Below are 14361 nucleotides of genomic sequence, written 5' to 3' on the forward strand. Positions count from 1 at the left end.
TGGCTGCTGTGCATAGGATCTTTGGCTTGGGACCCAGAGTAGTGGGCAGGCCTGGGTTCCCCCACTGGAAAGTGGCTTGAGCCCTGGGAAGGGGACATAGCTTGTTGAGAAGCCTGAGTGTTAAAGGGCCCAGAGATGGGGCTGAAGACCCTGTGAGGGCCGACAGTATGTTGAACCCTTTCTTACCCTGGAAAGGGTTTGTCCACTTGATTGTGTGACTTGGGTGGAAGACTGAGCCACTGAAGACCCACCTAGTGAGGTCAACAACCTATAGGGGGTGCCAGGGGCAGGAAAAGATTGTAGTGTCATACCCAGCCAACAGGAGACACTCACGAGAGGCGAGTTTTGTCCATCACTGCATGGATCCTCTGGTATCTCTCTGAAAAGGTGTGAAGTAATGGCTGAAATGGCTATTCCAGTGGCCTCATGAGGAGGATTCCTCTGTCTCTTTCTTCAGTGTCCAGCCACTTTTACTTTATTTTTATACCTCTACCAGCATAGAGCTCTTTACAGAAGGAAATTATTTCAGAATAATGTGAGCCTTAAACTAGTCTTCTGAAATTAAAGTTCACAGTGCATCTTTTCTAGCACTGTGAAATCCAGAGATTTATTTTTTTAACCATTGAAAACAAATTTCTTCAAAGAATTCTCCTTAAAATGTAAGGGTGGAATTCCCCCTGAGCAGAGGGCCAGTCCAAAATCTGTGACCCACTTAAATCCTTAAAAAGGCTGCGTTGGTCTTCCGCACTGGGGTGAGTTCACACTACATGCGTAAGAGTTAGTTTAATTAAGTGTTTGTGAATGCTGTTTACGACCACTCATATGGTACTGACTTGTACATCTGGTGATTTAATTAGTGGGATTCCTAAGAGAAGGCTAAGCCACACAAATGTCTCGGAGGTACAGACCCAGGCTGTAAAGTATTTAGCAAAGACTAAAGCAAGCCACGGAGAATGATACCAGATGCTGGGACTGGACGGCAGGGAATGGATCATTTGGTAATTGCCCTGTTTTCATTCCTTTTGAAGCATCTGGAACTGGCCACTGTCAGAAGACAGGATACTTGGCTAAGTGGACCATTGGTCTGACCCAGGATGGCCATTATGTTCTTATGCCAGGGTCTAGGAGGGAATACATTCACTGACTGGGAAATAAACATTAAGAACCTGGTTGTAGACACTCTGAAGGTGGTGAATCTGTGTCTGCCTTCTACACACATGGCAGAATGTATCAGAGGTCCTATCACTAGGATAAAAATGCCATCATTTTTAGATAATGTCAACTGCCTTTATGTTTTTTATAACAGCCTTATTGAGAGTCACAGTGGGGGCATGCACACAACTGCCTTGAAATACAGTTATTAAAGGTATATTCAGAACACTGCTGTGTCAAGGTAAACTTGTCTATTCTGAGAGAGAAAATACACCTAAAACTCATTCAGTGTCTGGAAAATCTATGATTTTAATTAAACACTTTAATTAAAATTTCTTGCTTCTATACTCAACCCAGTTTAAGGCAACATTATCTCCTTTTATGTAAAATGTAGAACAATCCCTTATAAGGAAAGTAAATAAACTTTTCCAAGGCAAAAAGGAGTACTTGTGGCACCTTAGAGAATAACCAATTTATTTGAGCATAAGCTTTCGTGAGCTACAGCTTACTTCATCGGATGCATACTGTGGAAAGTGTAGAAGATCTTTTTATACACACAAAGCATGAAAAAATGGATGTTTACCACTACAAAAGGTTTTCTCTCCCCCCACCCCACTCTCCTGCTGGTAACAGCTTATCTAAAGTGATCATTCTCCTTACAATGTGTATGATAATCAAGGTGGGCCATTTCCAGCACAAATCCAGGGTTTAACAAGAACGTCTGATGGGGGGGGGGAGGGGCGGTAGGAAAAAACAACGGGAAATAGGTTACCTTGCATAATGACTTAGCCACTCCCAGTCTCTATTCAAGCCTAAGTTAATTGTATCCAATTTGCAAATGAATTCCAATTCAACAGTCTCTCGCTGGAGTCTGGTATTGAAGTTTTTTTGTTGTAATATCGCGACTTTCATGTCTGTAATCGCGTGACCAGAGAGACTGAAGTGTTCTCCGACTGGTATATGAATGTTATAATTCTTGACATCTGATTTGTGTCCATTTATTCTTTTACGTAGAGACTGTCCAGTTTGACCAATGTACATGGCAGAGGGGCACTGCTGGCACATGATGGCATATATCACATTGGTGGATGTGCAGGTGAATGAGCCTCTGATAGTGTGGCTGATGTTATTAGACCCTGTGATGGTGTCCCCTGAATAGATATGTGGGCACAGTTGGCAACGGACTTTGTTGCAAGGATAGGTTCCTGGGTTAGTGGTTCTGTTGTGTGGTATGTGGTTGCTGGTGAGTATGTGCTTCAGGTTGGGGGGCTGTCTGTAGGCAAGGACTGGCCTGTCTTCCAAGATTTGTGAGAGTGTTGGTTCATCCTTCAGGATAGGTTGTAGATCCTTAATAATGCGTTGGAGGGATTTTAGTTGGTGGCTGAAGGTGACGGCTAGTGGCGTTCAGTTATTTTCTTTGTTAGGCCTGTCCTGTAGTAGGAGACTTCTGGGAACTCTTCTGGCTCTATCAATCTGTTTTTTCACTTCCGCAGGTGGGTATTGTAGTTGTAAGAATGCTTGATAGAGATCTTGTAGGTGTTTGTCTCTGTCTGAGGGGTTGGAGCAAAAGCGGTTGTATCGCAGAGCTTGGCTGTAGACGATAGATCATGTGGTGTGGTCAGGGTGAAAGCTGGAGGCATGTAGGGAGGAATAGCGGTCAGTAGGTTTCCGGTATAGGGTGGTGTTTATGTGACCATCGTTTATTAGCACTGTAGTGTCCAGGAAGCGGATCTCTTGTGTGGACTGGACCAGGCTGAGGTTGATGGTGGGATGGAAATTGTTGAAATCATGGTGGATTTCCTCAAGGGCTTCTTTTCCATGGGTCCAGATGATGAAGATGTCATCAATTTTAGCGCAAGTAGAATAGGGGCATTAAGGGACGAAAGCTGAGGAAGCGTTGTTCTAAGTCAGCCATAAAAATGTTGGCATACTGTGGGGCCATGCGGGTACCCATAGCAGTGCCGCTGATTTGAAGGTATACCTTGTCCCCAAATGTAAAATAGTTATGGGTAAGGACAAAGTCACAAAGTTCAGCCGCCAGATTTGCCGTGACATTATCAGGGATAGTGTTCTTGGCGGCTTGTAGACCATCTTTGTGTGGAATGTTGGTGTAGAGGGCTTCTACATCCATAGTGGCTAGGATGGTGTTATCAGGAAGATCACCGATGGATTGTAGTTTCTTCAGGAAGTCAGTGGTGTCTCGAAGGTAGCTGGGAGTGCTGGTAGCGTAGGGCCTGAGGAGGCAGTCTACATAGCCAGACAATCCTGCTGTCAGGGTGCCAATACCTGAGCTGATGGGGCGCCCAGGATTTCCAGGTTTATGGATCTTGGGTAGTAGATAGAATACCCCAGGTCGGGGTTCCAGGGGTGTGTCTGTGCAGATTTGTTCTTGTGCTTTTTCAGGGAGTTTCTTGAGCAAATGCTGTATTTTCTTTTGGTAACCCTCAGTGGGATCAGAGGGTAATGGCTTGTAGAAAGTGGTGTTGCAGAGCTGCCGAGCAGCCTCTTGTTCATATTCCAACCTATTCATGATGACAACAACACCTCCTTTGTCAGCCTTTTTGATTATGATGTCAGAGTTGTTTCTGAGGCTGTGGATGGCATTGTGTTCTGCACGGCTGAGGTTATGGGGCAAGTGATGCTGCTTTTCCACAATTTCAGCCCGTGCACATCGGCGGAAGCACTCTGTGTAGAAGTCCAGTCTGCTGTCTCGACCTTCAGGAGGAGTCCACCCAGAATCCTTCTTTTTGTAGTGTTGGTAGGGAGGTCTCTGTGGATTAGTATGTTGTTCAGAGGTGTGTTGGAAATATTCCTTGAGTCGGAGATGTAGAAAATAGGATTCTAGGTCACCACAGAACTATATCATGTTCGTGGGGGTGGAGGGGCAGAAGGAGAGGCCCCGAGGTAGGACAGCTGCTTCTGCTGGGCTAAGAGTATAGTTGGATAGGTTAACAATATTGTTGGGTGGGTTGAGGGAACCATTGCTGTGGCCCCTCGTGGCAAGTAGTGGTTTAGAAAGTTTAGTGTCTTGCTTCTTTTGTAGAGAAGCAAAGTGTGTGTTGTAAATGGCTTGTCTAGTTTTAGTAAAGTCCAGCCACAAGGAAGTTTTCAGATAAGCTATTACCAGCAGGAGAGTGGGGTGGGGGGAGAGAAAACCTTTTGTAGTGGTAAACACCCATTTTTTCATGCTTTGTGTGTATAAAAAGATCTTCTACACTTTCCACAGTATGCATCCAATGAAGTGAGCTGTAGCTCACGAAAGCTTATGCTCAAATAAATTGGTTAGTCTCTAAGGTGCCACAAGTACTCCTTTTCTTTTGGCGAATACAGACTGTCAAGGTTCCTCCCCCACTCTGAACTCTAGGGTACAGATGTGGGGACCTGCATGAAAACCTCCTAAGCTTACTTTTACCAACTTAAGTTAAAACTTCCCCAAGGTACAGATTAATTTTATCCTTTGTCATTGGAATATCCACTGCCACCAAGAAACTCTAACTGGGTTTACTGGGAAACGTAGTTTGGACACGTCTTTCCCCCAAAAATCCTCCCAACCCTTGCACCCCACTTCCTGGGAAAGGTTTGGTAAAAATCCTCACCAATTTGCATAGGTGACCACAGACCCAAAGTCTTGGATCTGAGAACAATGAAAAAGCATTCAGTTTTCTTACAAGAAGACTTTTAATAGAAATAGAAGTAAATAGAAGTAAAGGAATCACCTCTGTAAAATCAGATGGTAGATATCTTACAGGGTAATTAGATTCAAAACATAGAGAATCCCTCTAGGCAAAACCTTAAGTTACAAAAAAGATACACAGACAGAAATAGTCATTCTGTTCAGCACAGTTCTTTTCTCAGCCATTTAAAGAAATCATAATCTAACACATCCCTAGCTAGATTACTTACTAGAAGTTCTAAGACTCCATTCCTGTTCTATCCCCGGCAAAAGCAGCGTACCAACAGACACAGACCCTTTGTTTCTCTCCCTCCTCCCAGTTTTTGAAAGTATCTTGTCTCCTCATTGGTCATTTTGGTCAGGTGCCAGCGAGGTTACCTTTAGCTTCTCAACCCTTTACAGGCGAGAGGATTTTTTCCTCTGGCCAGGAGGGATTTTAAAGGGGTTTACCCTTCCCTTTATATTTATGACACAGACTAACACAGCTGTTACTCTGAAACTTTTCCAAGGCAGAATTCATTAAGCAACGTAAGTGTGGAATGTGCAATTACCACTGCTCCAAATGAATATGTAACTTGCAAGTTTTATAAACTTGTTAAGCTTTAGTGTGTTCACTTTTGCACGTATGATCTCTCCTCAGTTTCTTCCCTTGCCTTTCACTTTTCAGTTGGGCTTTGATAAATAAAAAATTAAAAAATGGGATAATTTTCAGGCAGCTTTTACAGGTCTCTTAAAATTAATTCAATTTCCAAAAGTTACAGCTCACATGGAGTGAGTATGATTGGAAAAATGTTAGATATTGTCCTAAATAAGCAGGAACCTATTTAAATAATAGAAGATAGATATGTTGAAAACATGTTCTCTGAAATAAACCTGAAATATTATTCTGTCTCTCTTTAATCTGAGTAGTTTATTATTTCCTCTTTTAGAACACCTATGTTTTAATGGTAAAGATCATGGGATAAATTTTACTTACATTTATGACAGTGTAAATTGGAAGTTGCTCATTTGAAATCAGTGGACTTACACTGGTTTCACAGGAATGTAAATCAAATCAAAATCTAACCCCATGTCTTTAGTGACATGCATTATACTAAATTTCATAATTAATAATTTATAATGCTTGAGAGCCTGTCATGGACTGGGACCCCATTGTGCTAGATACTGTACAAACACAAAACAAAGAAACAGTCTCTTCTCCAAATAGCATACAGTCTTAGGCAGGAGATAACAGGTGGAATCAGACAGATATGGCAGGACAAGGAAACATTTAGACAATACTAGTCAGCATGATAGGCAGTGTTCTCAGCACACCATCTGCCTAACAGGTGTCAAGTTTTGTGTAGACATTGCAGCAAATGAGAGTTGTAAGGAAAGATGTGAAGAAGGAGAATGAGGTGGATTTACAGATGTTTAGGAAGACCTCCTCCCATCTGTGACGGACAGCACAGGATAAAGGTTAGGCAGGTCTGCACATGCCATGCACAAGTAAATCAATAAATTACATATCTTATGTAAACGGCTGTTTTTAAAAATTGGCTTTTGGACATTTGCACACTACATAATTAGTGTATTAGTTAGACCTTTGCAAATCATATGTAAATCATTAGTTTATATAAATATAAGCTGTGCTAACGTTACCAGATAACTGGACATCCAGCACTGACAGATATATTTTTTTGTGGGAAGAAAAGGTGGAAATAGTGATTTCTATTACTCTAATTATTTTCATTGATTTGTTGTTGAAATAGTTGACCTTTGTTGCTGGGCTTTCCCTCTGTGTTCACAATTGACAGCTCACACTGATGTTCAGTAGATATAGGGAAAATGAGTTATGGTTTCAATTGGAAGCAGGCTGTGTGGACCAAGCAATGGATGTTATATCAGTAATGTTGCATGCTTTGCTGCATTACTGGCTAGCTGACAAGCATTTTCTTGTTCTTTAGAGAACTTGATATCTGATACACTCTAAAAAAAGCCCCTATAAAAGCCCCTTGTGTTTGAGAGAACTCTTCATGCTGTTCTGTCATTGGGTCCATCCTGCTGTATACCTATTAAATTGCTCTCCTATCTCCAGTTACTGGAGATCACAGGGTATGCTGAAACACCTGATCCAGTGTTATTTGAGAAGACTAAACTGCTTAGTACTGAGAGGACATAATTGTGGGCACGTGGCATGTATAAAATATTTGTTTTGGACAGAGGGGAAGGTAAGGAGAGAGGGACACCAAAGTGTATGGAGAAAATGTGCCCCTTTCTTACCGCAATTCACCAAGCGGCTTCCCACATCTTTCCTAAATTAAATGTATGAATACAGCCATACCTACAGCAAAAAGTGTTTAAATCAAATGAATCTAAAACTTTGGTTTTGCCACTCTGATCTGTATTCCTCCCCACGCCCCTTCCAGATTTCCATTCCTAGCTCCACTTGTGGATGTGAGGCCAACTAAATATCTAACCTAATGTAAAAGTGTTTTCAGGACCACAGGTCACCATATGAACCTACCAAAGCGGACCACCACCGTTTGCTGTAGCAGACAAAAACACTGCTAACTCCAGAATTCAGATCCAAGGAATGGGTTTATTTGAGCGAGGGTACAAAGTGCCACAACCCGGTGATCAGTTGAGGATGACTGGCCAATGCTCTGGCTGAGTACATACAGACTAGTCTGTACACAAAGAAAAACAAAAACGTACGTTGCAGTTCACTTTTATAACCAAGATGACACCCTACTTTCGATTAACATACTCTGATTAGTTACATACTAATGAATAACATTCCATGACCAAACATAAGGCTGTATTACGCCCTAAATTATAACTTGTTTATCTACTTATTAACAATAACAAAACAATCTATCTTAATTTTTGACGAGGACTTTGGGACATTCCTTGTTTATTCTGATTATACTTGCCTGTGTCATCATCTGTTATTGTAACTTGTCCTTGTTCTATACCCAAATATCAGGCACATTTCAAGAGGTGAACAACAGAATATTTAGCAAGCCAAATCCTGATTAGCCATATGACTTTGTTTTGTGCTCCTGCCTAAAAGAATTATTCATAGGCCACCTTAAAAACTAGTCCATTCATTGTATTGGTTATGTACTAGCTTATATATCACATATTAGTAATCTTTATATGATGTATTAAATACACTTAGGCCCTTACCATTTTACATGAGGTAAATTCACCCAATCGCTGTCTCACCTCCATACACCTAGCACATGTACTCTGCCAGCCAACCTGGGACAAATAAGAAAAACCCACTGTGACTGTCCCCTTGAGTCCAGTCACTGGCAAAAAAAGCACCAGTCAGCTTAATGCCACCTTCCCCAGGGGCACACATACTAAAAGAAAAGAAGGGGAAGGGGGAAGAACATGGTTCAGCAAGTACACTAGGGAAAGTGAAAAACTCTCCTTGACTAATGATGGGAATTAAGTCAGCATATCAACAGGAGTGAAAGGTGTGCGTGAAACCTCTTTTCATAATTCTTCTTGTAGAATTGAATACCTCTCAATGTTCAGCTCCTTACTACACTCATGAATAACGATTGCTGATAAATAAATTGTGCATATCTGTAACATGGAAGGCAAATTCTCAGCCTAGCCATTTTACAGGGGCTTATGTCACATGTTTTCATTAAATGCCAGAGAGTAAAGGAATGCTATCAAGTTTTCTCACTGTTGCAACCCTTGCATCACATAATGTAAATGCTGGTTGTGAAAACTGGAGATAAGAACATAAGAATAGCCATACTGGGTCAGACCAGTGGTCCATCTAGCCCAGTATCCTGTCTTCTGACAGTGGCCAATGCCAGGTGCTTCAGAGGGAATGAACAAAACAGGGCAATTATTGAGTGATCCATCCCCTGTCATTCACTCACAACTTCTGGGAGTCAGAGGCTAGGGACACCCAGGGCATAGGGTTGCATCCATGACCATCTTGATTAATTGCCATTGATGAACTTATCTTCCATCTAATTATTTTTGAACCCAGTTAAAGTTTTGGCCTTTGCAACATCCCCTGGCAATGAGTTCCATTGAGTGTTGTCTGAAGAAGTACTTTCTTTTGTTTGTTTTAAACCTGCTGCTAATTAATTTTATTTGGTGACCTCTGTTTCTTGTGTTATGTGAAGGAGTAAAAACACTTCCTTATTCACTTTCTCCACATTATTCATGATTTCAAAGACCTGTATTATATCCCTCTTTAGGCACCTCTTTTCCAAGCTGAATAGTCCCAATCTTTTAAATCTACCCTTATATGGAAGCTGTTCCATATCCTTAATCACTTTTGTTACCTTTACCTTTTCCAGTTCAATATGTTTTTTGAAATAGGGTGACCAGAACTGCACACAGTATTCACGGTGTGGACATACCATGGATTTATATATAAGGATGTTTCATGGAGAGGGGACCCAATATGTTGTGTCAAATTTGAGTACAGATTCAAGATACTCAAAGAAAAGTGTCACGGTAAACTGACTAAATTCAGGCTCAGTGTGCAGCAGTTTTGTGAGATGTTAGGAATAATATCTCTTTCCAGTGTAACTTTCATCTTTCCTCAGCAATCTCTGACAAGCAAAAGGTGAAGTTTTATACATGACAGTTCTGTTCATTTCACCAGTTGACTACTGCTGGGGATATACAGCATAACAGTGATATCCGGTACATACTATAACAAATGCTCCAATTCAAGATGCTAACGCTATGCTACTGCTTATTTCCCCTCAGGCCATGTATTATACAATACCAAAGTTAAAAAATGGGGCCACAGGATTCCACCCATTACGTTAGCAGACCTTCCCATGGAAGTCAAAGTCAATTCATCTTAAAGTGATGGTAGGAATATATCTTGTATGTTTTGAATCATAGTCTTTATTTTTAACCTTAGAGAATATGAAAGTACTTGTCTCTTGAAATACATAACTATTCAGAATCTGAGTGAAAATCTGTTCAGGAATTAGATGTCAATTTGTTTTCAACCAAACTGTCCTTAAAAGCTTTGTAGTAATAACATAAACCACAAGAACCCAGTATGATTGGATTTTATGTGTCACTAGAAGACTGAGACAAAAATATAACTTCATAATATGTACAGATGCTGTGCTTTGTATATTTTATAATGTAGAATCTTAGATAGCAATAAAACACATCCATAGCAGAGACTTCTAAATGCTTACCCAACAATTTTCATCGCTTTTTGATTTGTTGAATCTATTTATTTCTTCAGTCTACAAAATTCTATCTCACTCTGTTTAATTTTATTTTTCCTTATAAATTCACTTAATTTAGTAGCCAAAAGAGGTGCCAGGTTGAAAAATTGTGATCTAATTTCCTGCATAAAAAATACAAGGCCAGTAGTAATGCAAGCTTCCCCACTCTTGTTACCCTACACCTTCACTTAGAGAGACCACTTCTAGAGAAGGGTGGGGAGGGGGGATTCTGACTCGTTCTAACACAGCTACCACTAACTGGTGTCCATGCTAGCAGTGCCAGAAAATACACTATGAATTTGGAGATGGAGATGGCTGTGGAGATTAATCTGGCTATTTCTGAAAACATTTCCCTGCAGTATAATAAAATTCTCCAATATTTAGAGAGAATACCAATAATGAAACCAGATTCAGCACCAAAAGACATGTGGGGAACAGTATGCACCCCTCTGACACAGAGAATAAAACAGTTCAGCATCAAAAACAAATATTCACACTTGAGTTCCTCGATACGTTGCTCAATGTCTCACTGACAATGACCATAAGAATGGCCATACTGGGTCAGACCAGTGGTCCCTCTAGCTCAGTATCCTGTCTTCTGACAGTGGCCAATGCCAGGTGCTTCAGAGGAAATTAACAGAACAGGCAATCATTGCGTGATCCATCCCCTGGTGTCCACTCCAAGCTTCTGACAAACAGAGCTAGCGTCACTCAGAGCATGGGGTTGAATCCCTGACCATCTTGGCTAATATCCATTGATGGACCTAACCTCCGTTAACTGTATCTAATTCTTTTTTGAATCCACTTATAGTTCTGGCTTCACAACATTCCCTGGCAATGAGTTGTGTGAAGTTCTTCCTTTTGTTCGTTTTTAAACCTGCTGCTTATTAATTTCATTGGGTGTTTCCTAGTTCTTGTGTTATATGAAGGAGTATATAACACTTCCCTATTCATTTCCTTCACGCCATTCATGATTTGTTTTAGACTGCTAACATATCCCCTCTTAATCATCTCTTTCTAAACTGAAAAGTCCCAGTCTTTTTAATGTCTCCTCATATGGAAGCTGTTCTGTACACTTAATAAGTTTTGTTGCTCTTCTCTGTACCTGTTCTAGTTCTAATATTTTTTGTAGATGTCATGGCCAGAACTGCATGCAGCATTGAAGGTGTGGGTATCGCATAGATTTGTACAGTGGCATGAGATGTTCTATCATATCTATCCCTTTCCTAATGGTTCCTAACATTGTTAGTTTTTTTCTTTTTACTGTTGCTGAACACTGAGAAGATGTGCTCAGAGAATTATCCCCAGGGATTCCAAGATCTCTTGAGTGCTAATTTAGATCCCATCATTCTGTATGTTTGATTGGGATTATGTTTTCCACTGTAGATTACATTGCATTTATCCACATTGAATTTCATCTACCATTTTGTTGCCCAGTCACCCAGTTTCATGAGGTCCCTTTGTAACTCTGCAGTCAGTTTTGGACTTAACTATCTTGAGTAATTTTGTATAGTCTGCAAATTTTGTCACCTCACTATTTATTTACCCCATTTCCCAGATCACTTATGAATTTGAGGAACACCAGTCCAAGTACAGTCCCTGGGAGACCCTGCTAATTACCTCTCTCCACTGTGAAAACTATTTATTCCTACCCTTCGTTTCCTGTCTTTTAACGAGTTATTGATCAATGAGGACCTTCCCTCTTCTCTCATAACAGCTTACTTTGCTTAAGAGCCTTTGATGAGGGACTTTGTCAAAGGCTTGTTGACCCCCTCAAACAACTTAGATTGGTGAGGCATGATTTCGCTTTACAAAAACCATGTTGACTCTTCCCCAACAAGTCGTTTTCATCTGTGTCTGATAATTTTGTTCTTTGCCATAGTTTCAGTCAATTTGCCTGGTACTGAAGTTAGATTTACTGGACTGTGATTGTCAGGATTGCCCCTGGAGCCTTTTAAAAAAATTGGCATCACATTAGCTATCCTCCAGTCATCTGGTACAGAAGCTGATTTAAATGATAAATTACATATAACAGTTAGTAGTTCTGCAATTTTATATTTGAGTTTCTTTAGAACACTTGGGTGAATGTCATCTGGTCCTGGTGATAGTTCATAGTTTTATTTTTTGTTCAGAAGTTTATCCTCAACTTCATCACTCTCTCAGGGTAGGATTAATCTTCACATTGGTTTAGGCATGTCCCAGCCAGCCTCCCTTCCATCTTTCAGCCCCTGGGATGGCTGCACAAGCAGCACAGAGGTAGCTTGGCTGTCTTTACATGTTGGCATAGGGATTTATGTCCATGATATTTCCCAGGGAAGATTTATGCCTGTCTTAGCTGGCATAAAGGAGACTCAGAGCAATGAAGAATCTGGCACATACAGGTTTTTTTGTTTTGTTTTACAGATTAAGACCATGCACATGCATCAAAAATACTAAACCAAAACAAATGATGTCTCAAATATTGAATATAACACCTTAACCTTTGCTGATATTATCTGGAGTTAAGCTTTGCCATGATAAACTTTTCAGAAAGGTTATTTACACAGAAGAGGAGTTATATCCATGCATCCCCATAATACTTTTAATAATCCTGACTATTCTGGATAATTCTGGCTTTTTCAAAGTTTCCATCTTTTTTTCCCCAACTGAATATAATCAATGTATCTGTAGCCTACACAGACAGAAAAAAGTAGCTTAACTAGTTGCAATCTCTGAGTACTAACTAGTAGGTCCTTCACCAAAGGCTCCTAAGCAAAGTAAGCTGTCATGTGATAAGAATGAAGGTTCTCCCATGGATTGTTTTTTAGCCAGTTACCACAGGATAGGAATACATGGTTAGTTTTCAGAATGGAGAGAGGTAAATAGGTGTCCCCCAGGAGTCTGCACTGGGACCAGTCCTATTCAACATATTCATAAATGATCTGGGAAAAGGGGTAAACTGTGAGGTAACAAAATCTGCAGATGGTACAAAACTACTCAAGATAGTTAAGTCCAAAGCAGACTGCGAAGAGCTACAAAAGGATCTCACAAAACTGGGTGGCTGTGCAACAAAATGGTAGGTGAAATTCAATATTAATAAATGCAAAGTAATGCACATGGGAAAATATAATCGCAATTATACATATAAAATGATGGGGTCTAAATTAGCTGTTACCACTCAAGAAAGAGACCTTGAAGTCACTGTGGATAGTTCTCTGAAAACATCCACTCAATGTGCAGCGGCAGTCAAAAAAGCAAACAATGTTGGGAATCATTAAAAAAGGGATAGATAATAACACAGAAAATATCATATTGCCTCTATATAAATCCATAGTATGCCCACATCTTGAATACTGTGTGCAGATGTGGTTGCCCTATCTCAAAGATACATTGGAATTGGAAAAGGTTCAGAAAAGGGCAAAAAAAATTAGTAGGTGTTGCCGGCACCCAGTGCCAAGAGGCTAAACAGCTGAGGTTGGTTCGCTACCCGGTGTGCTACACCCAATAATCACAATGGGGTGGAGAAGCAGAAAAGTTTATTTGCAGCTGCAAAAAGGTACAGGGAGAATAGAATCTCAAATCCTGCACACAGAGCAGGAAATTACACAGGCTTTTATACATCCTTTTTCCCAATATCCAATAACTTATCCAATAGCAAGCTGCCCTAAGTATCCATATAGCCAGCCAATCCAGTTTCCAGCTAGTTCCCTTGTTCTCTGTATCATTTGTTAAACCATACATAAAGCTGCTTTATTCAGCATTGTTCTTCCATATCTCCCCTGTTTGGCCTTGTTTAGTTTCAGGCAGTCTGACTCTGCAACCTATTGTTGCAGATCCTCAGTATAACTGCTGCGAGTGCCTCCAGGCGGGGGGGCAAGGACACTTGGGCCTAGTACGCAGAGCTGCTGCGAGTGCCTCCAGGTGGTGGGGGGAGGACACCTGGGCCTAGTGCGAGGGGGCTTCATCAACACTTGTGGTCTTCCGTCCCCTCGAGTTACCTAGTGGCCATGCCCCAGTGTACCCAACATAGGGGTATGGAATGGCTTCTATATGAGGAGCGATTAATAAGACCGGGACTTTTCAACTTGGAAAAGAGATGACTAAGGGGGGTTATGATAGTGGTCTATAAAAATCATGACTGCTATGGAGAAAGTAAATAAGGAAGTGTTCTTTACTCCTTCTCATAACACAGGAACTATGGGTCACCAAATGAAATTAATAGGCAGCAGGTTTAAAACAAACAAAAGGAAATATTTTCCCCCCTAACACACAGTCAACCTGTGGAACTCTTTGTCAGAGGATATTGTGAAGGCCAAGACTAATACAGGATTAAAAAAATAA

General features: G+C 40.7%; 1 protein-coding gene across 1 annotated transcript in view; it reads left to right on the top strand.

The window, feature by feature from the left end:
• Nucleotides 1-14361, top strand: part of CNTN5 (contactin 5) — a 998629-nt gene that overhangs the window by 613228 nt on the left and 371040 nt on the right. The gene's annotated exons all lie outside the window — the stretch shown is intronic.

This window comes from Lepidochelys olivacea, assembly GCF_965140295.1.
Source record: "Lepidochelys olivacea isolate rLepOli2 genome assembly, chromosome: 1".
Classification (NCBI taxonomy): domain Eukaryota; kingdom Metazoa; phylum Chordata; order Testudines; family Cheloniidae; genus Lepidochelys; species Lepidochelys olivacea.